The sequence below is a fragment of the Diadema antillarum genome, unplaced genomic scaffold (genome assembly GCF_040938485.1).
Source record: "Diadema antillarum isolate AM-2024a unplaced genomic scaffold, OU_Dant_1.0 scf00000017, whole genome shotgun sequence".
Taxonomy (NCBI): domain Eukaryota; kingdom Metazoa; phylum Echinodermata; class Echinoidea; order Diadematoida; family Diadematidae; genus Diadema; species Diadema antillarum.
In genome coordinates, this window is record NW_027270906.1 from 5,509,806 (window position 1) to 5,532,545 (window position 22,740).

The 22,740-nt window shown below is 39.9% G+C and overlaps 1 pseudogene; it reads right to left on the reverse strand.

The window, feature by feature from the left end:
- Positions 1-287: 287 nt before the first annotated feature.
- LOC139727426 (cytochrome P450 3A24-like) lies at positions 288-20,570 on the reverse strand (annotated as a pseudogene).
- Between the last annotated feature and the right edge of the window lie 2,170 nt (positions 20,571-22,740).

The following is a 22,740-nucleotide window of genomic DNA, read 5'->3' on the forward strand; positions in this document are numbered from 1 at the left end:
CAAAAAACAATAACAAACATTAAGATTCCTGCTTTTTTTGATTAGTCAAATATTTATGTTTTATCATAGTAATAATTAGAAGCTGGACATTATCTACCCATAAAGAAACCTCATCAAACTCGCAACACTCACTCTCAGGCACTCATTCAGTCCTTTTCATCCATCCTTTAAACAAATTTAACTGCTGAATGGTGAGACTAAGTATAGATATTTATTGACAGGCACATGGGTTGCAACATCTTAACACATATAAATGACACTTTTCAAAAAAATTTGGTGGCCCTTTTTTGAGATTTGGTGGCCCGACTTTCATTTTTGGTGGCCCCGGGCTATCGGGCCACCGTTAGTGTCGAGCCCTGCTATAAAGTTTTATCCAAATACGTTTACAACTTTTTGAGTTATCTTGCACACGGGCAAACAGACAAACAAACAAACAAACAAACAAACGCCGATGAAAACATAACCTCCTGCCTTGGCGGAGGTAAGTAGCTTAAGCAACAAATTTTGCGTATTTTTGCCTTATGTAAAATTGTCTTCGCATAAACGACTGGGTAGTAAACGCTTTGTCTCGATAAAAATCTGGGCTGTATAAATCACGTCGTTCTGACATGATATAATAAAATTCCTCTCGAGAACGTTGAGCAAACTATAAGCCTACTTCTCTACATTCTGTTGATTGTCCTAATTTTTTAACATTTTTATAATTTGTAAACATCCATCCCTCTCTCTCTCTGTCTCTCTCTCTGTCTCTCTCCCTCTTTCAAGGGACCATGCCATGTACGATATGGACGCTTTACATCGTAAATAAATCATACATCAATCTATTCTTGAAACACTCATTCCTCGTAGTTTACGCGTGGACGCATGCTTACCCTTCGGGAAAAAACAAACAAACCCAACAACAACAAATGACGGAGATTATATTCGGGTGATTATGATTATGATACACTGTACTTAAAAAGTCAGGGCCTAGTCTGGTCCAAGTCTGGCGTTTGACAGGTCGATGGTGGCGCTATTACGCTGAAACATCTTTGCGCGCCGCGGCTGTGAGAGTGACACCGTTAGGTGGAGACAGGAATCCATTGTCGCCCAACTTTGGGGGTATCTGTAATATAATGTTTGACATGGAGGACTTAAAAATTAGGAATGATTCTCCGTCAGTATTGAGATAGATAGATAGACACAGATAGATAGATAGATAGATAGATAGATAGATAGACACACACACAAACACACACACACAATTTTTGTTTTACAATATTCTGTATTTGAATTCCATTCGATATCATGAAATTAGTATGAACAAAAATAAGCAGCTGGTTTCTTCTCTCTTGTGTATAGACCCTATATATATATATATATATATATATATATATATATATAAGTGTTGGAACAAGTTCATTCGGTTGACAGCAGGTTCATCCGTATTTCATTGCTACTCGGAGTTTCATGCCACCTTCATTTAGGGGCAATCATCATTGCCTGATGATTGCCCCTAAATGAAGGTGGCATAAAACTCCGAGTAGCAATAAAATACGGATGAACCTGCTGTCAACCGAGTGAACTTGTTCCAACACTTCTGTCTAAAGCTCTTCCTTTGAGGATATCGAGCACTCTTCATAGAAGGATAGAATCACCAAGCATATATATATATATATATATATATATATATATATAGGGTCTATACACCACAAGCCTGCTTTTAATCTCTTCCCCTTCCATTTTCAACATTTAATACTTTTATTTAGTAGAGTTTAGTAAATCATTTAGTAAATATCATGCATCTTTGCTTTACAATCTATCATTATTGTGTGATTAAACTATATGGTGACATAATTATGATATGCATATTGTTCTTTAGAGCGTTTTGTACTTTTATAATGACTTTTTTGGAGAAAAAAATGAATATATACATATAAATTATAACATTTTCGTATAACAACGTGCTTTAGAAAGACAAAAACAATCGGTACTGTGGTCGTCAGCATAGAAGAGCTGAGAATATGGCGAATGAAAATTAATCTTACTGTCTAAGTATTCCAAGGAAAAGAAAAATAACTTAAAATAAATCGTAGAATAGTCAATCCATTTCAGCTGTTTGTTTGTGTTTGTTTGTTTTCGGCCTTGACCGCTGTACGGCACACTGAAAACATTTACAAAATTCCTTAGACGACTTTATCTTGTTGATTTTTTTTTTTGTTTGCTTTTTGTAGGAGAGTTGCTTTGTTTTAGTTCTTGAGAAAGGAGGTCGTTGAAGTAAGATTATTGAACAAAACAGAAAATAAAGACATTGGATGAGATGATTTCATGACTTCGCCGTTTATGACAATACAGAAACGTTTCATTGATTCATATTCATTTAGACGTTCAACTGATTCGATTCACTCACGTATTTTTTTTTTCTCTACTCATTTGTCTATTTTGCCTTATGGGATTATTAAAGTTTCTAATTTATTGGCAGATATGTCAGTTTCCCCACGCTGACGTTTTTCCCACGTTTTTATTTATTCTTTGTTTTTCCATATGCTGCGAATGGGAAAAGAAGGTGAGGAGGAGGTCTTCCTATATACTAACTCAAACAGGTAAGTTCTTACAATACACTGTATACTAGTAATCTAATATGGAAATGGCACTACTAAATAATTATGAAACAACGAAATACAATGTTCATGTATAAGAAAATTGTGTATAAAGTGATCAGTGTTTGTTCACTGAAATCTCCAATTTGGGAGTTCAAAATTTCGGGCATCTTAAACAAACAAACAAACAAACAAACAAACAAACAAACGAAAAAGACCTCACCTCTGTCTGGGGACAGGTTTCGAATCGATAATTCTGCAGCACCCGGACGATGGCTATTTTAGCCTCCATCAGAGCGAACCTCAGCCCGATGCAGTTGTGAGGTCCGGCTCCGAATGGCAACCAGGCAAGCGGGTGGCGGTGCTCTTTATTCTCCTTGCTGAATCTATACGGGAGAATGCGCTTAATTTTTGTTTTACTAGTTAAAAATTTTCTAACAATTTTTGCTGATTCACTAGAAAAATAATACAATGTACATGCATCTTGCAGTTTTACGTGAAAATATGCAATTTTATACGTGTATATTACAACAAATCGCGAACAAATTGATATACAGGTTTTTTGGCATGGTTTTTGATAACAGGCGCTACAGCTTGCTAGAATCTTAGCTAGTGCACGGATAATACTAGTACATGTACAGGGACTTTTCGATTTTACCTCCTGAACGAGGCCGTCGAGGTAATGACGTCATTTTAAGGAACTGCGCATGCTCCAGGCTCTCCAGCACGTCCAACGCCAGACTCGCGAACGCGTCTTTCACGGATTTCACGGCCACCAAGATTCAGCACGTGAGTGAAGTCATCGCTTGGCGTACCAATCGCCAGCCCACTGGAGGGGACAGGGCCATGACGTCATAGCAGTACGTCGTGATGCTAAGAGTCCACTGGGCCGGCGCCAGTTCGCGCCAGTTCGCGCCAATGCAATTTGCTGTGGCGCCTAGTGTCGCCAATAAGGTGCTTAGTGGCGTGCAGTGGCTTAAACTGCCTCCCAACTGGCGCGCGGTGGCCCGTAACGGCGGCAAAAATTGAGTTTGGCGGCAAGAAAATTTCAAAATGTTTGAAATCTTCGTCGCGCCACTTTCAGCGCGAAGTGTCCACCAAGTGGCACCAAATGTCGCAAACAATCCGCCTATTGGAATCCACTGGAATGTTATGGCGCGCGCCACGTTGCGCCAATGAGATTTTGCGCCACGTGGCGCCACTTGGCGCTACAAACAGGGCATTCAGACGCAAAAAATTTATACTAGAACGGTATAGCTATACCAAAACGGTATAGCTATACGATGATTTTATACGTCTGAACGCTGACTAACGAAACGACGTATAACGAAACGACGTATAGCGAAACGACGGTCAGAGCATCGTTTCGAACTAGAACTCGATAACGAATCAGCATTCCATGTCCGTCTGAACGTATGGCGACCATAGAACGGTATAACTGGGCGGGGCTTAATGGGAGCGCGCACGAAAGGTGACCCCACAGCTGTCACTCATGACTATAACAGCATGCGTAGTGGGAAACTGCACATCTATACGACGTTTCCCAGAACGGTCGAAATTAATGTCTGAACGGTCTGTCGGTTATACGATGATTCTTTATACGTCGTTTCGTTATCGAGTTTTGGTATAAAATGGCATGCGTCTGAAAAGGGGGAAAGGCGGATAGTCCGCGCCAAAGCGCTCCAAATCAACAGTGGCGCGAGCCAAACGGCACCTGATTGGAGACTATTTCGCGCCAAATACCACTTGGTTTCCGCCAAATACCACTTGGTTTCCGCCAAATACCACTTTGTTTCCGCCATTCGGCGCCACTTGCCGCCTATGGAAGCATGACTGCATCGCAGGACTTTCTCACACAACTTTCAGTATTCGACTCGACAACACCTCTGTAGACGCAGTTTTTCCTTCACAATTTCTACAAGATTTCACATAATTTTCAAAGAAGATGCCCCAAAAGGCAACAAAGGCAGTAGCAAGGGGAAGAATGACAAATTTGAGCAGTCCAAGAAGAAGGACCCCCAACCCAAGAACCTCAAATTGAGCTCCAGGCCCCCTGCAAGCAGCAAAGATGACGAAGAGGATGAAGATCTTCGCGTGGTGGCGCTGGCTCAAGCTGATAGAGACTCCGCTCCAAGACCTGCTACCCCTGTCCAAGATGTTGCTCCAGACCTTCCACCCCAGTTCACTGTTGTTGTAGATCTGGACATCAGATTGATGGCCAACCCCACCCACATCGATCCACACGAACTGGTACTTTGAATCTACGAGAGCCATTAGGACAACCGAGAAGAACTGCTTGTAGTTGAAGTAAAGGCTGCCTGAGTTCTTGGGCTTCTGAATACGGATGTGCTTTCCATCCAAGGCTCCCAGACAGCGAGGAAGATTCCATCTGACTTCAAAGTCACCTGCAACCTCAAGCCAGCCTTCATTGGTTGTGGGGAGGGAGATGACTTCTGCAGCATACTCATCCATAGCTATCGCTCTGGCTACGTCAGGGACAAACTTCTTGATGGTTTCCTTGCCCACTCGGAAGCTGTAACCCAGCTCGGCATAGGTGGCCCCAGTGGCGAGATGGCGCAGGAAGACGCACAACTTGAGACCAGGGGGAGTGGCCTTCCTGAAGTGGGTGTCCTTCTTCTGCAGATGGAGTGTAAGCCTGATCAACAGCTCATCAAACATCTCTGGGGACAACCTGGTGTAGTTCTTGAACTTCCTCTTGTCATTCTCCCTCAGCTCATTCATGAGGGTATGGTACTGTCCACGTTCGGCCCTCAGCTGAGGGTGGAGCATGAGTCTAAACCACCACTTGTGTTTCCTTTTCTTCTTACGAGGCTCTTCTTTTTCAGGATTGGCCACCATAAGTTGATAGGAAGTGGCCACCTCAACATCTCTCATGATCTTCTGATGGAGCAGTATCATCACTCCAACATTATCAAAAGCCTCGGACATATCGAAATTGTAAATAATAGTAGAGAATTTGTTCATACAGCAGCTGAGGAGGTTCTGAACCAGGTAGTCGATGGCTGATATTTATATAGTCGGCAAGTAGCGCAAAGTGGCGCAAGTAGCGCAAAGTGGCGGCAAGTTTAAACCAATTTTGCGACCGTTTGGCACAAACTAATCACTAAGTGGCGCAATGTAGCCGACCATCGGCGCAAATGGCGCCAACATGGTGAAATTTGGAATCAAATAGCCGTGTAATGGCGCGAACTGGCGCACCATTTTGAAGCAAGGCAGGTGGCATTTGGCGCACGCCATATGACACCCAGTTAATTCCACTTGGCGACATACATTCCGAGCGAACATTAATTCGGCGCCACAGCGAGCCACTACGCGCCAATCACATAATCTTTGGCGCGAACTGGCACCAACTGGCGCCGGCCCAGTGGACTCCTAGCATGAGCGGCGCGCACTGAAAATCGAACACTGCGGACGTGACGAGTGCAGCAACTGCAGCAATTTGTAACCGCTCTTGTACAAGAAAGGCGGCCACGTCCACAAAATCGAAAAGTCCCTAGTATGATATCGGCGCCGACGTATAGATCGTGTATTCACAATGATAATGATGGGTTGAGTTTGTACAGGAAATTAATGAAAACCAATACAAATTGCTTTCCATACACAGGCGTGCATGCTCTGTTTGGAATTATTCTTGACCATTTACCCATTCCCCAACAATGCATAGTTAGCCCGCATGGACTTCATATCAGTATTTCGTCGCAATGATGTTCATTAACTTACTTATCAAAATTTCACCACATATAGTGCGTTCTAGGTCGGGGCTTGTTGGTGATACCGCGAACTGGCTATCACGGGAAATTCAAGTTGACGGTATATACGTATCTAATAATACTACAGACTAACTTAACATGACATATGACGAATGGAAAATGTTCGATCTTTCAGTTGTGAAACGCTATATCAGGGAGATTGTACGTCCCTTTGCTTCATCTCGAGACGTATACCTCCCTCCAATGCATTCTTCAACTCTTTGGATGGACAGTTCGGTTCCCCATTTTGGTCTTGATGTTCCAGTCGTCTGTAGGATACTAGTAACCCATGTGTATAATCCTCAGCCTTGTTCGAAGACCCGCAATGAATGCAAAGTAGGGGAACGAAGGCCTACAGTCATGTTGATTGGAGTTTGCATTATCTGTGGCTCCAATGTAATTTCGTATGTAAGTAGGATATGTAATGTAAGTTCTGCTCAGCCAAACTGCGTAAAAATTGCAGAGAAATATTTTCCGCCATGCATTGCATCACTTTCGTGAATTTGAATCATATGGGACTACAGAAAGTGTCTATTACTATTTCGATATTCGACTTTCTCCCTCACGATCGGTCGCTGTCGGTACGCTGTGTACTCTCTGAGGAATACTCTTAGCCTAACGTGACATTGTGTTATCGTACCAAGCGACGACGCCTAATTTGAAGCTGAAATCTACAATAATTATTTCTGATCGCCATTCTATGTTAATTTTAATGTTAACCTTGAGTGGTGCACAGCGATGTTTGTGTAGTTTTGACGTAGTAACTTGAGATATCCGCTTGGAAAGTCTCATTAGCGCCTGATTTGTGTTCATACCTGGAAGGATCAAACTTCTCTGGATCCGGCCAGTATTCCTCGTCGTGATGTATGGTGTAAACGGGGATGAAGACTTGAGTGCCTTTCTCCACGGTAATGCCATTGTGCGTGAACGTCTCGTTGCAGGCCCTGCTCAGACTAGAATATTAAGACGAAAAGATCGTCAGAACAGATAGGCCCTCTTATACGGCAGGCCTACAACAGCTGTACGCCATCAAGGGCTATTTGATTGTCTTTGATCAGTCGAATTGCTACTGAAAAACTTTATTATCATAAAATTATCACATCAAACACCTGAAGAGGCCCACGGAATCAATAAACTAGTTGACATATCTGGGTGGAGATAAGTACAGAATAATCGCATTGCAGCTCTGATAGAATACCTGCTTCTATATAGGTAAGGTCGACTGAGCAGGAGACTGAACTCAGAATCTCTTGTTCAAGAGGCCCGACTACTATCCACCAGACCATGAAATGAGAGGGGGGAAAAGTAAAGGTGACTGACATTATTTTACGATATAAGCATCACGAGAAGATGACATGAATGATACGATTGATTTGGAAAATTGAATTCTTTTTATCTGTAAGTATAATATATGCAGTAGATAAGGCAGAGCTTGACATTAACCTTTTTTCATATGGTGGTCCGTTGTGGCCCCTTAAATTTTTAAATCGGAAATTTTGGTAGCCCGAAAAAGAAATGTTGTGGGCCGAAATAAAAGAAGATAATTATAACAACCTATTTTGAATCGCAAGTGTCCGATGGGGCCACCAAAAGATAGCCTTATTGGAAGTTTGGTGGTGGCAGCACAGTTTTTTTTAAACTATTTTTATTATTATTATTTTTTTTTTTGTGGCCGCCGGCCACCGGGCCACCGGGCCACCGCTGATATTGAGCTCTGGATGAGGGCATGCACTCACATGGTTGCAGGCGGGTAGAATCTCAGGGTCTCACACACGACTGATCTAAGTAGGACATGGTGGAGATGGACGTGTATCCAACTGAGTCCCGAGAGGGCGTCATCTCATCAATTTCCCTGATCAGCTTCTCCTGAATTTCAGAGTGCCTCGAGAGGAAGTAGAAGACGAATCCAAGCAAGGTGTTGGTAGTCTCATATCCAGGCCGTAAAGAATGTTATTGCCTTCGTCGGAGGATAGTGGATAAAAGAGCAAAAATATTACCATTCTAAAGCGGTCAGATTGCAGTTTGCGAGGCAAAGATATACCGTGATGTTGGACTACAGCAAGCCTCGATTAAGGGATTTGAGTTTGATCTCGATTACTTGCTTATTACGTCATAAATCACTGTCTTTGAAAATATGTTACAACGAATTGTTTTTATGCAGAGTATACAGTCGAGGAATACATTGGAAAGATTACAATAAGATTACAAAATTACTGCAAGAATGTAATAATGAGGCCATAGTTCTTCAAATTACCAGGGGTATGATGGTATTCACATTGAAGACAACCTCTAGGTTTTATTTGCCCCGAAGGTCGACGGCAAAATAGAATTTCCATACTTATTCTCAAATAACACATCGAGACATAATCTTACAGTCACTTTTTTTTGATGTAGGCCTAAGGTGAAAGTGTAAACTGAAAAAATAAAAAATAAAATAGAATAAAATAATGTTTTACTTCCCTCTGATTTAAATTCGTGTTTCGGCTGGACTGAAATGTTTGGTCCGCTTTGCCCTGGCTACGAGGGTTTCCGAATACCAATATATCCGAGTCGGGCCAGCTTCCCATTGCATGGTATCCCCACGCTACCGGCGACGACCGGGTGTTTAGATCTCTTTGCATTGGTAGTTATAGGAGACATTACGCTTGTCGCTGACACCCGATTTGTGTGAAATTCTACATGCCCCTCTGGCACTGTCCCATAATAGACCCTGTATACTGTACCTGTTAGCTTCTCTGTTGAAGTAGCTACAGTAGAGGGTAATTATGAAAGAGATGCTATGGCATAGACTACTTTACGACCGACAAGGGTTTGTGTCTGCAAACTATACCCCTTTCCCCTCCGAACACGTACTTGACCAATCAGCTCCATTTCCGTCAGCTGAACATTCTTTGCGAGTTTCTTCGAGTGAAAAGCAACATCGTGTTCGCGCTCGTGATCGGCATGGAGATCCTCTCCGTCATCGATTCCGCCGTCGACGGGTTGATCCGAGGTCGTCTGATTCTTGGCGTCGACCATCAACTGCAAGAAGTCGACTTTCTGTAACATGATCATGATAATAACGATGACCATAATAATAATAACACTATAATAGTGACGATGATGATGATGATGATAATAGTAATAGTACTAATAATAATAATAAGAATATTATTGTTATTATTTTTATTATTATTATTATTACTACTACTACTATTACTACTATTATTATTACCATTACTATTATTATTATTACCATTATCATTATTTTAGTAGTGGTTGTAGTAGTAGCAGTACATGTATTACAATGTTTTTAAAGAAGCCTAGGACAATTCATCATGAACATGACTTTCGAGATAATTCAAATAGCACGGTGTATAGGCCTAACGGATAATGAATTTTAATTAGTCATTGGTGTAGATGAATGAAAAACACCCATTTCCGTAAAAACGCCCGTTATTATCATTATCCTTAATTATTATTTATCATTATCATATTTTTACTATAAAACACACACACACACACATATATATAATATATTTAAGTGTATATATATATATATATGTATATATATATGTGTGTGTTTAGTATATGTAATTATAAAATTCTATATCAACAATTACCTTGTCTTTAGCTGTATGCGCCGATGACTGGCGTAGGGCGACTGTCTTTAGCGTAATGTCTCGGAAAAATTTGACAACGTCTTTCGGGAAGAACAGTCCAATCCCGCAGTAGTTCAATAGTCTCCCGAGGTTCGGGAACAGGCCTGCACGGTTACACCAAGTATTCATGCGGTTACTAGTAAATATATCGTCACAATTGCTTTATTAGAAACTGTTACAATTTTAAAACTATTCAATTTCTATATTTCCACCAACCATTATAGATTTCGGCGATACATAATAGAAATTTGGCATAATTCCGGCTTTAAATTGACTTTGTTTAACATTATGGTGATTAATTGAAACAAAACTTCAACCTAGGAGCTTTGCTGACTCTGATGTATACAACAACGAATATTACATACTCAAGCACTTAATTTCTTTTCCATAATAATATTATGAGCAGTTACCATCCCAGAACTCAATTTAAATAAACATCAGCCAAAAGTTTGGAAGTATTGAGAATTGTATATCCGTTAAAGAGATTGTACAGTTTTAGGGTGAGAAGTAACTTCAGGTTTCTAACATTTTCGGTGAGATAATGAGAAACCAAATATGAAATATGAAAGAGCGTGTAATTCCAAGAGGGATTCAACGTTTTATTTGATGAACTGGTTTTGAAATGGCTGAGATATCCAAAATAGAGCAATCCTAATAAAAGGTGGGACCCAACATTTATTAGAATCACATTGTTTTACTTTGTTTTGTGGATGTCTCAGCCATTCCAAAACCGATTTCCATTCAATAAAATTTGACTTCCTCTTAGATGGGTATGTTCTGTTTTATTTCGTAAGTGGTTTCTTGGTACATCTGTATCTCAAAAAGTTTAAAGCCCAATTTTCATCGATCCCCACCAATACTATACCATCCCTTTAACTCATAGATTTTCATAAATTTTTAATTTCACATTTATAATTATGATATAGACCGATCTGACACAGTCCCGCCATTACTGCGTAGTCGCTTCCACGCACGCGTATAAGGTGAATGCATAATCTAGATACTGTGGCCAGCGCGAGGCGATCGCAACTATCATGCATTCACCACACACACACGCGCGCATTGGACATCGCAGCAATGGCGGATTATACATATAGCTCCACTGAACTCTATATATATAGAGTTCAGCGATTAGCTCCCTGGTCGGGTCGACCTTAATAGGTAATTAATATTAACACACTCTTAAAACATCCGAGTTAGGACTGACCCGGAACTGGGTCCGTTGGGGTCACACATCGTTCCGGGTCAAAAATGACTTGGAATCTGGTCATGAAGACCCCGAATGGGGTCACCCTGACCCAATTCATGACTCTGAATGGGTCATATCTGACCCCATCCTTGTCATTTCTGACCCGGAACGGTGATGTGACCCCAACGGACCCAGTTCCGGGTCAGTTCTGACTCGGATGTTTTAAGAGTGCAGGAAGAAGATGTTGACGGCGTTTCTACGTACCCTGGATGAAAGCCAAAAAGGTTGAAAGTTGATTCTGAAGGCACGTTTTGCTGTGAGCAACGAACGGATCGTTCGGGTTCGCCTGGGAGTCTATGTTGAGCCCGAAAGCACAGCTCCCGATGGTATCCATCACAAAGGCTCCGAAAATTCTTCAAAAAAGAAAAAAGAAAAAAAAAAGATATCAATACGTTTGCCCATCCCGCCTTGTGAGAGGAAAGTTAATATCGTAAAACAAGGTTGCCATGGAATGTCTTGTCCGAAATAAACGAACTAATACGTTTGCCGTGGCGACGGCTGTTTGGGCTCTCGGCAATTTTTTTTTTTTCACACACAAAACATATGAAAATTGATACGTATAAGTTCTATCACAATTCTTTTTCACTTCACATGTTTTCTTATCAAATGTGGTTAACATGGAATTACTTGGTCCGATAAGTGCGAAACTATGTCATTTATACGTGCATGCATGGATACCTTGCGGCTATCATGCGCTAAAAACGTACATTAGGTATAGGCCTACCGATAATTATCGTGCAGTGAACACTTTGTAACTTCAAATTCATTACTTCCAAAGGTACGTAAAGTCAAATGCTCAGCAAATCTTCCCTTTGAAATAGAAAAATAAAAATCTTAACATATTGCACTTTATACATTTCTTAAATCATTTAATTCAAGCTCGCTTTCCTTGAGCCTTGGAAGGAGAAATGAAATCGCATTAGTTGATGTGCAAAACCTGAGACGAATACGTTGTATTTACATCACGGTTTTGCAGGTAAGAATAAGTTAGAAGTCATCTTACTCTTGGCATTCGATGAATCCGTTCTTCTTCTGCTTGGCTGCAATGTTGAGAACCATTTTGTCTGCGCTCTCATTGACGAGCGAGGACATCTGCAAGTAAAAGTGTGATCTACTCATGTACTTGGCAACCAGAAAACAAATAATGATGCAAATACAAAATATTTGTTAACAAAGATAGATATAAGATATCGAGGATTGCCCTTACAGAACTGCAAATCGAGCTTTCCGGGATTCAGTGTTGAACTGTATTAATCTCAAGAGGTGAATGGAACACCAAACTCAATATATTTTATTTTTTCTAGCACAGTGGAAGAGCACTTGACTTATCTCTTATCAGAGGGTATCAGAATGATATTGTCCTTGATATAAAACTTCTATCAATAACGTTGAGGGAATGTAACATTTTCATGAAATTGAAATTTTGTGGCATTCCACTTGTACATTGTATTCCCTTTAATACAGTCATTTCCTCACAGCTATGTGACGTAGACTAATAGTAGTCTCCTCATCCAGCGATTGCTGCACTGTAAGTCTAAAAATTTCATAACCTTTCAATGTATTATCCTTAAACTTATTCCCTTAAACTTCGCGGACGTATTCTACTTTGGTATCATTGCATTCATGCAATCCACATTTATTTTATATGTGGGTTTCATTCTACTTTAAAGATCTTGTAGTTTAGGAAACATTGGTGGTGCGATTGAATCAATATCCATTTCGCTGCTCACTGGGCGGGGGAGGGACATTAAAAAAAAACACGAATAGCGCCCGTCAGCCATGTGTCAGCGAAAAGTGCATCGAAATGTACACGTTCATCAGTCGACTCCATCAGTCGAGAATCCTCGGCTGTGTGTGTACTTAAACGAGATCAGTGAAAAAGCTGTACACAATTCGTTACGAGCCGAGCGAGCCTTTGGACACCACATTATCCTCCCGCTACCGGATCTTTAACTATCATGGTCCATGTCATGAGCTCGACACCCACGGGTCACACAGCCCAAGAGTCACACATCCCACTAGACTTACAGCCCACGAGCTAGACACTAAAGCGCACAATAAGACCCATGAGAGCGACATTAACTCCCTGCACGGTCCATTGCTAGACACAAGGGGAAAAAAAAGCCCACGAGCTCGACATTACATTACGAAGCTTGATGTACGTATAGCATCGAGCTCATGGGCGTTTTTGCTTTGTGTTGAGATTGTGGGCCTCTATTTGCTAAAGGTCGAGCTTACGAGCCTAATATGCCTTAGTGTCTAGATCATAGGCCTGGTTTATTCGGTGTTTAACTAGTTCATTCGGTGTGTAGTTTACTCGGTTTAATTAGTTTACTCGGTGTGGAAAAGCTCATTGGCTGCATGACTCGTGGACCTTTTCTCAACTTAGAGCTCGCGGGCCTATGACTCGTGGGTGTCAAGCTCACGAGGTCATCCCTTTTAACTATACCGTATTCCCACCCACCCCCCCCCCCCAAAAAAAAAATAATAAAAATAAAGAAATAAAAAGATAAGTAAATAAATGAAATGAAATAAAACGAGACCCTCCGCAACGATAACTTTAACAATAGTGAATCAATCCAAATACAATTTCAGCGTATGAAACTATAACCAACATCCTACAGAAAACCCCATCCGATTTGCTTCAGTGGTCACAGACAAATGAGGATCTTTGTAGAGCATGTCAGTAATCCCTTCCCTCCAAGTTCTTTCCACTGTAAGAGCATCCGAGTGCTAAACTTGGAAGAAAGAGACCCATGACAATCATGCTTTACAATGATCCACACTTTTCTGTGACTCCTTAATCAAATTAGATGTTTGTTTTTTTTGGCATTAAGTTTAGATACTGAAATAGCATTCAGACAGTTTGATCATACTGAAAGTTATCACTGCGGATATCGAATTGTAGTCTTTAATCTTTTTTATCTTTTTTTTTTGGGGGGGGGGGGGTGGGACATACTGTACATTGAAGCTGGTCATACTTACAAGCTTCATCTTGGAGGCACTAAAGGTTGGAGTGAGGACGTTTCGCACCTCTCTCCAACGCTCATCCTCCAGGGCCGCGATGCCATGCTGGAGCTCTTCGTTGTTCTGCGGGAATCTCTGGGGACAAAATTAGTGCAGATGGTATATCATTGTATATCGCACATATCAAATAAGTGAACTTTGGCATTAAACAAACAGTATATTAATTGAAACAGATTATCCTCATCTTCATCTATTTTAATTTCTAACGTTTGCAATAATGTCAACACATGTTAATGTAGGCCTACTCACATCGCTACAGCATTCTTTTCGTTGCTTGGTTATGTAAATAGTCATAAGTAGTCTTACGTCCATGTGGCGCGCATCTATTATCATCTGTGACAGAGGTCCATAATGTCCGACAACGGGAGGTATAAAGTTACTTTAGAGCTCGTCCGGAGCAAATGCTTTTTCTTCCATCGGAACTAAGCCTCCATGTTAGAAGTTATAGAGTATACGTTACACGTACATGATATTCATATCATGTATTTTGATCATAAAATACATATCACAAAGAAACGTTTCATGTTCATACTTGTTTCTGATTTGTGATGAACACACATAAGCATAACGAAAATTGAACTTTACCCATTCCCGCACAGAATGTTTGCTCATCGGTTACTCGTCGGAAGCAAAGTTTGCTCCTTCCGGCCACCATAATAGCCTAATAATGTGAATATTACATCTTTTTGATGGTAATTACTCTTCTTCATCCCTATTATGAAAGATGAGCGGTGCATAAGGTCAAGAAAAGCAATTTTGCAAAGATTTTAGAAATCTCCTCGAGTCAGCAAATTTCCCTTGTTATATAAATCAAATCATTGATATAGGGCCTACCTGATGTATTCCTTTAAGGTAAGGTTGAGAGATTTAAAGGAGGTGTTGTTGTAGATCCAAAGTCCATTGCGAATGGCTACGCTATGACATCACACTTTGATACTCTTCGGCAAAAGATACGCAATAAGTGAAGACATACTATTTTTCTTGTATGTAATCGTAATATGTATAATATAAGGGCTGCAAGCAAAATTCAATCAAGATGGTAGTTCTGTATTGTTCATCGCGAATGCACTTCTGTTATACAACATTGTAAGCAACGTATGTATGAATAATTTTACATACTATGATATCAACTATTTATTGCATGATAATGCAAAAAACCAATAAATCAAACAAATCAAATCTACTAACCACTCTGTTGTGGAAATTACTGAAATTCTTCACCATGATGTGTCGCAGCATGTCCACCTCCCCAACGACCAAGACGGGAATGGCAAAGTTGAACATCCTATAACGAAATTGACCGTATTGTACTCGTGACCATGACAACATGTTTGAAGAAAGCTGGTGCCGTAGATTGTAAGCCATCTTTCTTACATCTTACATCTTACTCTTTTAATTCTTCTAGTCATTATCATTTCGTTATCATTACTATTCTTATTATCATTTTTATCATCATCATCATTCGTATCATTATTCCTACTATTATGGTTAATATTAAAATATAGTTAATAGTTGTTACAGTATAGTAGCAGCAGGGACTATTATAGGAACGATAGTATGCTGCAGCGTCAGTATTACTATTATAGTCAAATTATTGTCATAATCATTATCATAATCGGCACTGTTCAAGTTAATCATGATACGTACCCATATACTCGACCGTGTTTCGCCCGCAAGACGTTAAATACCTTAGGAACACCCTGCGAAGAACAAAGTCAGGCCAGTTTTCGGATAAATTAGAAGTGGGCGGTACTGTTTTTATAATTATTTAGATTGTTTTGTTTTGCCTAAAAATACATAGCTCGACAAAGCAACAACTGATTGAGGGAATTGATGGAACGCATCATTACAGGGAAAACATAGGGGAAGACGCCCCGGAACACCCATATTGATTATAATGGGCTTCGATTGTTTCAAATATCCTAAATAACGCAGTTTTTCTCTTGGCTTTCTTGTTGCCAAAAGAAGAAGTGCATTCACCCCCACCCCTCCAGTCTTTTAATAAACAATTTCGGAGTTCAACTTTGCGCATGAGCAGAGAAAAAAGGTAATTCGTACTAACAGGCCTGTTGGTTTTTAAATACACTGGATGGGAAAATAAGCATGTGTAATGTAATGATTATTCATGCAATCATTATAGATGCTGGTTGCCTGCACATCCATTTGACAGTAAAAGTGATATTTGACAATGTCAGATAGAAAGAGTTTGTTACTATACACATTCAATGCAAAAAAAAATAATAATAAATAAATAAACAAATAAAATGAAATGGATGCTTTCCCAGGTGTTAATATTGACGGATCATTCATGGGCCTGTTTCACTAACATGGGAAATCGATCCAACCCAAGACCGATCTCAATTCCGGGATTATACCATCCTGGGAACTCTTGTGACCTGTTTCACTAAATCGATCTTTCACTGGGAACGATATTTGATAGAGTTCGACTGATTTATTCCGCACAGATGTTTGCCACTAACTTAGCCTCATTACCAATTGGTAAGGTTGAACTCCAGATAGTTTATGCCCATTTCGTATAATACCCTCAGTTTATTAGACCAAATTGGGGGACAAATTTGACAAAACCCCACAAACATGCAATTAGACCATCTGGTCATTCACTCTTAAAACATCCGAGTCAGAACTGACCCGGAACCGGGTCCGTTGGGGTCACACACCGTTCCGGGTCAAAAATGACAAGGAATGGGCTCAGATATGACCCATTCAGAGTCATGAATTGGATCAGGATGACCCCATTTGGGGTCTTCATGACCAAATTCTAAGTCATTTCTGACCCGGAACGGTGTATGACCCCAACGGTCCCGGTTCCGGGTCAGTTCTGACTCGGATGTTTTAAGAGTGTTTGACGAAACGATAATCAGCCAAACTGGGCATTGGACTATAAGTGAGGATTAGACCAAACGGGCATAGATGAAATTGATAGTAAACGAAATGAGAGTAGCCGTAGTGGTGTTGGACGAACTAGGAAGTAGACCATCTGATATCAGACCAAGTGATGGCGATAAAACGGAAACTGCTGGAAATCTCGCGTATGTGCGGAACATCATTTTTTATTCCTAAGAGGCGTCGTCTTAGCTTTTGAGTCACAGAACTAAAGCTCGATATTCACACAATAAAATGCAGGTGAGAATGATCGACGGATAACATAATATCAAGTATTTGGATGTACCATGCGGAATGAGATGCTACCCAAGATTGGTAAGGCCGGCTCGTAGATCACGCCCTTGCGCCACCAGTAAGTATGGCTCCATGAGTCATGTCTAAACGGGAAAGAATTACAGTCCAAATTGTTAACATGTTAACATGAGTCACATGACCTGTAAGATAATAATATACATTACATATCACAAAGAAAAAAATAGAGCTGCATAGACTACACTATGAACGTACTTGTAAATTTCTGATGTTCAGCGGTATGACACAGCATCTCGAAGAGGAATCACAGACGATTGTTCCTTATTTCACTTCATGTAATTCATAAATCGATAGTGCTGTGCCATTTATTGTGGCTCTTTGGCAGATAAACAAATATTCTGAGAAACAAAAAAAAAATACACTGAACAAAACGGAAAATTCTTATTCCTTATCCAAATATACATAAAACCAGTAACTCTGCATCCAGTAGGCCTATAACCAATTTATCGATGCTGAAATGCAATAGTCTAAAAATCATCCGGATTTCTCCTTTAACCACAACATGAATTAACATTTTCCATTCTCCAGACTTACGCGAGCTGCGCAGTGAACACAAAATTAACATATGTATTGCAACACCCAGTCTATAATACGACCTTGACTTATTTGACTTGGATTTGATCTGATTGACTGATTGATTTCTAACTTTTGAAATGAGAATGTAGACAACATCTAGGCAAAAAGTATTATGTCTGAGGGAAATATATAACTGTCAACGTCATGAGGTAAATTACCAATGTAAGACATCACGGATAGCATGCCAAGACCTTGCGTAGAAAACCGACAGAAGAAAAAACAAATAAAACGCACAGGTTGGAGGTACGTGAGTTCTTTTGCAAAGCGATTCCAATTATAATAATAATGAAAATAATCATAATGATAATAATAATAATAATAATAACAATAATAATAATAATAAAAATGATAAAATGAATATAATAAGAATAGGCCTATATATGTATTTACATATATGAAATTAAACCTTCGTAAATTGATAGTCTGACATGGGAAAAAAAAAACACTTTTTTGCGTATGAGGGGATTAAGATTTGATCCATCCGGCTTAACAACTGTACAGCTGTAAACTAATCCCCGTTGCGGCATGCGCAAGAGAAGATGTGATAAACTATTTATATCGTTATTACACGTGAACGCCCGTAGGGGTCTATCGTGGATCATTAATCAAACGTAAAATTCTGGGGCCATATTCCGACTCAAACTCGGCTCATATGTCTTTTTATACAACGTGTAGTAAAAATCCCTATTGGTTTTTTAAGGTAAATTACTGCTTTATAATAACCCAATATCTATCGCTACTTATTCGGAGTGTCTTTATTGGTTTTGCAAGGTTTACGTGTCGGGCTAAGCTACACTTTGTCTCCTTCAATTTTTTCTTATTTTTTGGTTTATTTGTTCATTGTTTGGCTTGTTTTTGAGGGGGAACGGAAAGATATTAGATTCTAAAAGTAGTCTGGCGGAAACATCATCACCACCACCGCCGTAATTCATTTCATCTCAAACACGCTAACTGCACATCCCTTGAATTCTCGAATCTAAAGGAACATAACAGATATTTTCAGACATGCTCTATGATAGAAAGTCTAATTTTATTGAATTCCTCTCTTACTCTCCTATGAATAGAAGAAGGGTAATGACCAAACAACTCTGTCCATCGGACTTGACTAATGGAGAGCCCATGTTTGAGTTTGCCACGATTCATGCACGTTAAAAGAAACCAAAACCCTAAGAGCAATGTGGAGCGAGTGAAAGCAGCAACATTAGTACTAGGTCGTACTAGGTGTTGCAAAAAACAATTCCCACTTCTGAATAATTCAAAAAATATATATCAGATAACACTGACAGCAGAATAATGTACAATTTCGTTGGAGGTAATTTGAAACTGAAACCAATAAATCAGTTTCATCAAATTCAAGATTTATTTTTAGGATAGGTTTCAGATTTTGCCTATGTACAAAACTTTGTAATTTTGGCACAGAGGGGTCAATTGGTGTGTATGGGAGTATGTTTGTGGTTAACACCCAATGGTCCCGAACAATGGCCAGGGTTTGAATACTGTACTCTTTTACACATATTTCTGAGAAATTCCACTGTCACTCTCTTCCTTTAAAGATTCCACTTCATTAATTTATCGCAAAGAGTATAAGGTGAAATAGTCCCCCCCCCCCCCCCCCCACGAACTACACAAGAAAACGGGCGAATGCCGATTCTTCGTGGTTCGCCCCAGGTGACTAGCAACAATAGTCACCAAACGGTATCAACCAGTAACAATCGTGCCATATACGCTTGAACGAAATCCAAATACAGCTGTCACCTATTTCATGGAAGTCTTATAATACTCAGTATGAGAGCTTTTCTCTCGTAGACACAGTATTGAGAGACTTCGTGAAATGGATTTAGCAAAATATACCTTTATGAGCAACTTTGATGGTCATTCTGAGGTTAATACTGCAGACTTTCGTATGGCGACTTATCACGAATATTAGGACCCAGTGTGATAAGACAGCTAGGTGTAATGTTTAATTCTGTCAAGGTTATTAAGGTTCATAGAGATACAGCGATGAGGTGGAATCCACCTTACACACCTACAGCATGTTACATGAGACTCATGTAGGTGCAACACGTACCCCCCCCCCCCCCCCCCCCCGTTTTTACAGCTGATAATCTTGTGTTCACCTGTACACGAAATTTCCCATTTGTGAGCCGCAGCGAGGCGATACTCACACACGGAAATCTCACACAACGACAACGTTCATTGCACAGTGCCGCCAAGTAGGAAAGTTTATTGATTTGCCTACCCTCGTACCTGACGTTACAACAAATAGATCTAGTCTTGTTGGAGGTTACTGCAGTAGCAGTTATAGGCCTACGCTACCATCTGTTTTGTATCTAGTACAAAGTGTATGTAACCTAGAACACATAAGGAACTAGTTTCCATACTTACAACACAAACAGGAGAACAGCTGCGAGGACAAGAAACCATGTCAACGACATGGAAAAGCCAAGGAATTCCACCTCCATGTCGTCAAGTCTTTCTCACTGTTGTCGTATGTAGCCAGGAAAGTGCTGGGACTGTGAAGGGGTTCACTACTGCGCACCAGCTCGTGTGACAGATACAGTATTTGTACTTTGCCCTCGTTCCCGTAGACCAGTTTGTATGCGATTGTCCTTGCCTGGAGCAAATTGTCAAATAACAATGCGCCGGGCCATTACTCCTGTGGTGTACGTGTAGCAATATTTGTCAGAGGTTGCGTCGGCAATTAGGAGATCAAGTTCAGTCGTACCATCCAAGGCCGTGTTTCTCATTAATCCATTTATAATGAATTAATACCATTATCCCCAGATAAGGGAATGCATTATCAACGCAGTTTTACAGTTACACTGAATCACCAGATATATTCAAGCAACCGTTTTCGTGATCATACCTGTTCCGATTCCTCGATAGCAGCCGTTCTTTATACTTATTACACAGTCATACTATGTTAAATTGCTGTGATTTTTTATTTGCATTATGTTTTGTTTTATGTATGTCTGTTTGTTTCTGTCCTGTATTCCGTTATGTATTTGTCCAGAGTAACTTTATATTTTTTTCTTTTGTAAGTTTATGGGCCGATTGTAATAGTTGTCCACAATACACAAACTGCTCTTTCGTGGACTCCTCATTTTTTTCCCCTCAGAGTTGGATAATGCAACATTAAAAAAAAAAATTGGTCTGAAACTGTATACTTGCTTTTCATTCGTTAATTAGCTCCAAATTTTATCTTATACAACTATTGTGTACTTATTGATCATTAATGTTGTCATATATCATAAATGTTCTGGGGCAGTTAAATGAAATTAATTGTATTGGAGTGAGCTTAATTGAATTGAAGTGAAGTGAGTTAAATCAAATTGAATTGAACTGAACTGAGATGAAATGAATCTAACCGAGGAGGTATTGATACCCCGGCCTCACCTCCGGAATCTAGGCTCATTCCCTGAACTCATTAAATCGTTATGGGTCCGGGAAAGGAGGTATCGCACACCTTCCTGGTAAGAATTTGAGTTCCAGTTGGTGATACAATAATTGAAACGGCTGTAAATTTTCTTTAGATGCTCAAAAGAATTTTACACGTGCATCTGCGCCTTTTATGATCGAGATTTATTGATGCCGTTGTCTTACTGATCGAGCCATCTGATGAACGCTAACAAAGCTAGTACGCATATTTTGCTCGCTATCTATTTATGAAATGAAGTGAAATTTCACATAACGATATGGAGTATATAAAAGTAAGTCCTGTCGAGGAAATATGCGCAAAAGTGTACATCTGAGCTGTATAATTATTGTGGGAGTATATATGCGTGTATTCGAAACTGTAACCCTCCTGGAAAACCGATTAATCTTCAAACTGTCCGGTCATTATGATATTAAGAAAAAACGATTATGGTCACAGCTGAGATATGCCATTTTCAGCCAAAGTTAGACCTTTATAGCAACCTTTTACCTAAACCTACTCGAGTCACGAACTTGTTATGTACAACGTATGCCTTTGAAGCACACCTTGATCTGATCGAGCCATGTGCGCAGCATTCAATGAACTTTATCCCCTGCGTATTCCATAAACAATAACGCCCTCATCCTGCAGGCAGGAGGCATGCCCAAACGGACATATTACATTGTATACCGTGTACATGAATTACAGTCACTCGGCAGTAAGAATTATGATGACACACATGCAGTAGCATCAGTCGCTATAGTTTTTATTTTCAGGATCATTTCTTTTTCTTTCTGAGTCTTTCAATAAGTATCTTGGCAAAATATGGGGGATGATATCAATCCAGGGCACCCCGCAGGAAAAAAAAAAGTGTCTCTGTTTGTGTTGGCGTGGTTGGTATGGCTTATAGAGGAATGGAAATCTTTTGAACTCTCCTCATATATATATATATATATTAGTATTACAGTCCATAATGACGTCATGAAGTGTAGTAGTCTCCTTATGCAGCGATTACGGCATCAAAATTTTAAAGAGTCATAATTTCCTAACCAATTGTCCCATTTTTTCCTCAAGTTTTCAGTAATGTGTTGTATTACTATTAATGTTTTCGCTTGAAAATTTTCAATCTGGGCTGTGGTTTCCTTTACAAATAAAATATCAAGTTCCACGACGCACACAGAAGAAATTTCTGCTGTGAAATTTGATAGTTTTTTTCCTGTTACCTCATTTACGCAGAGGTCCTGAAGAGGAGACAGTGGTTTCACAT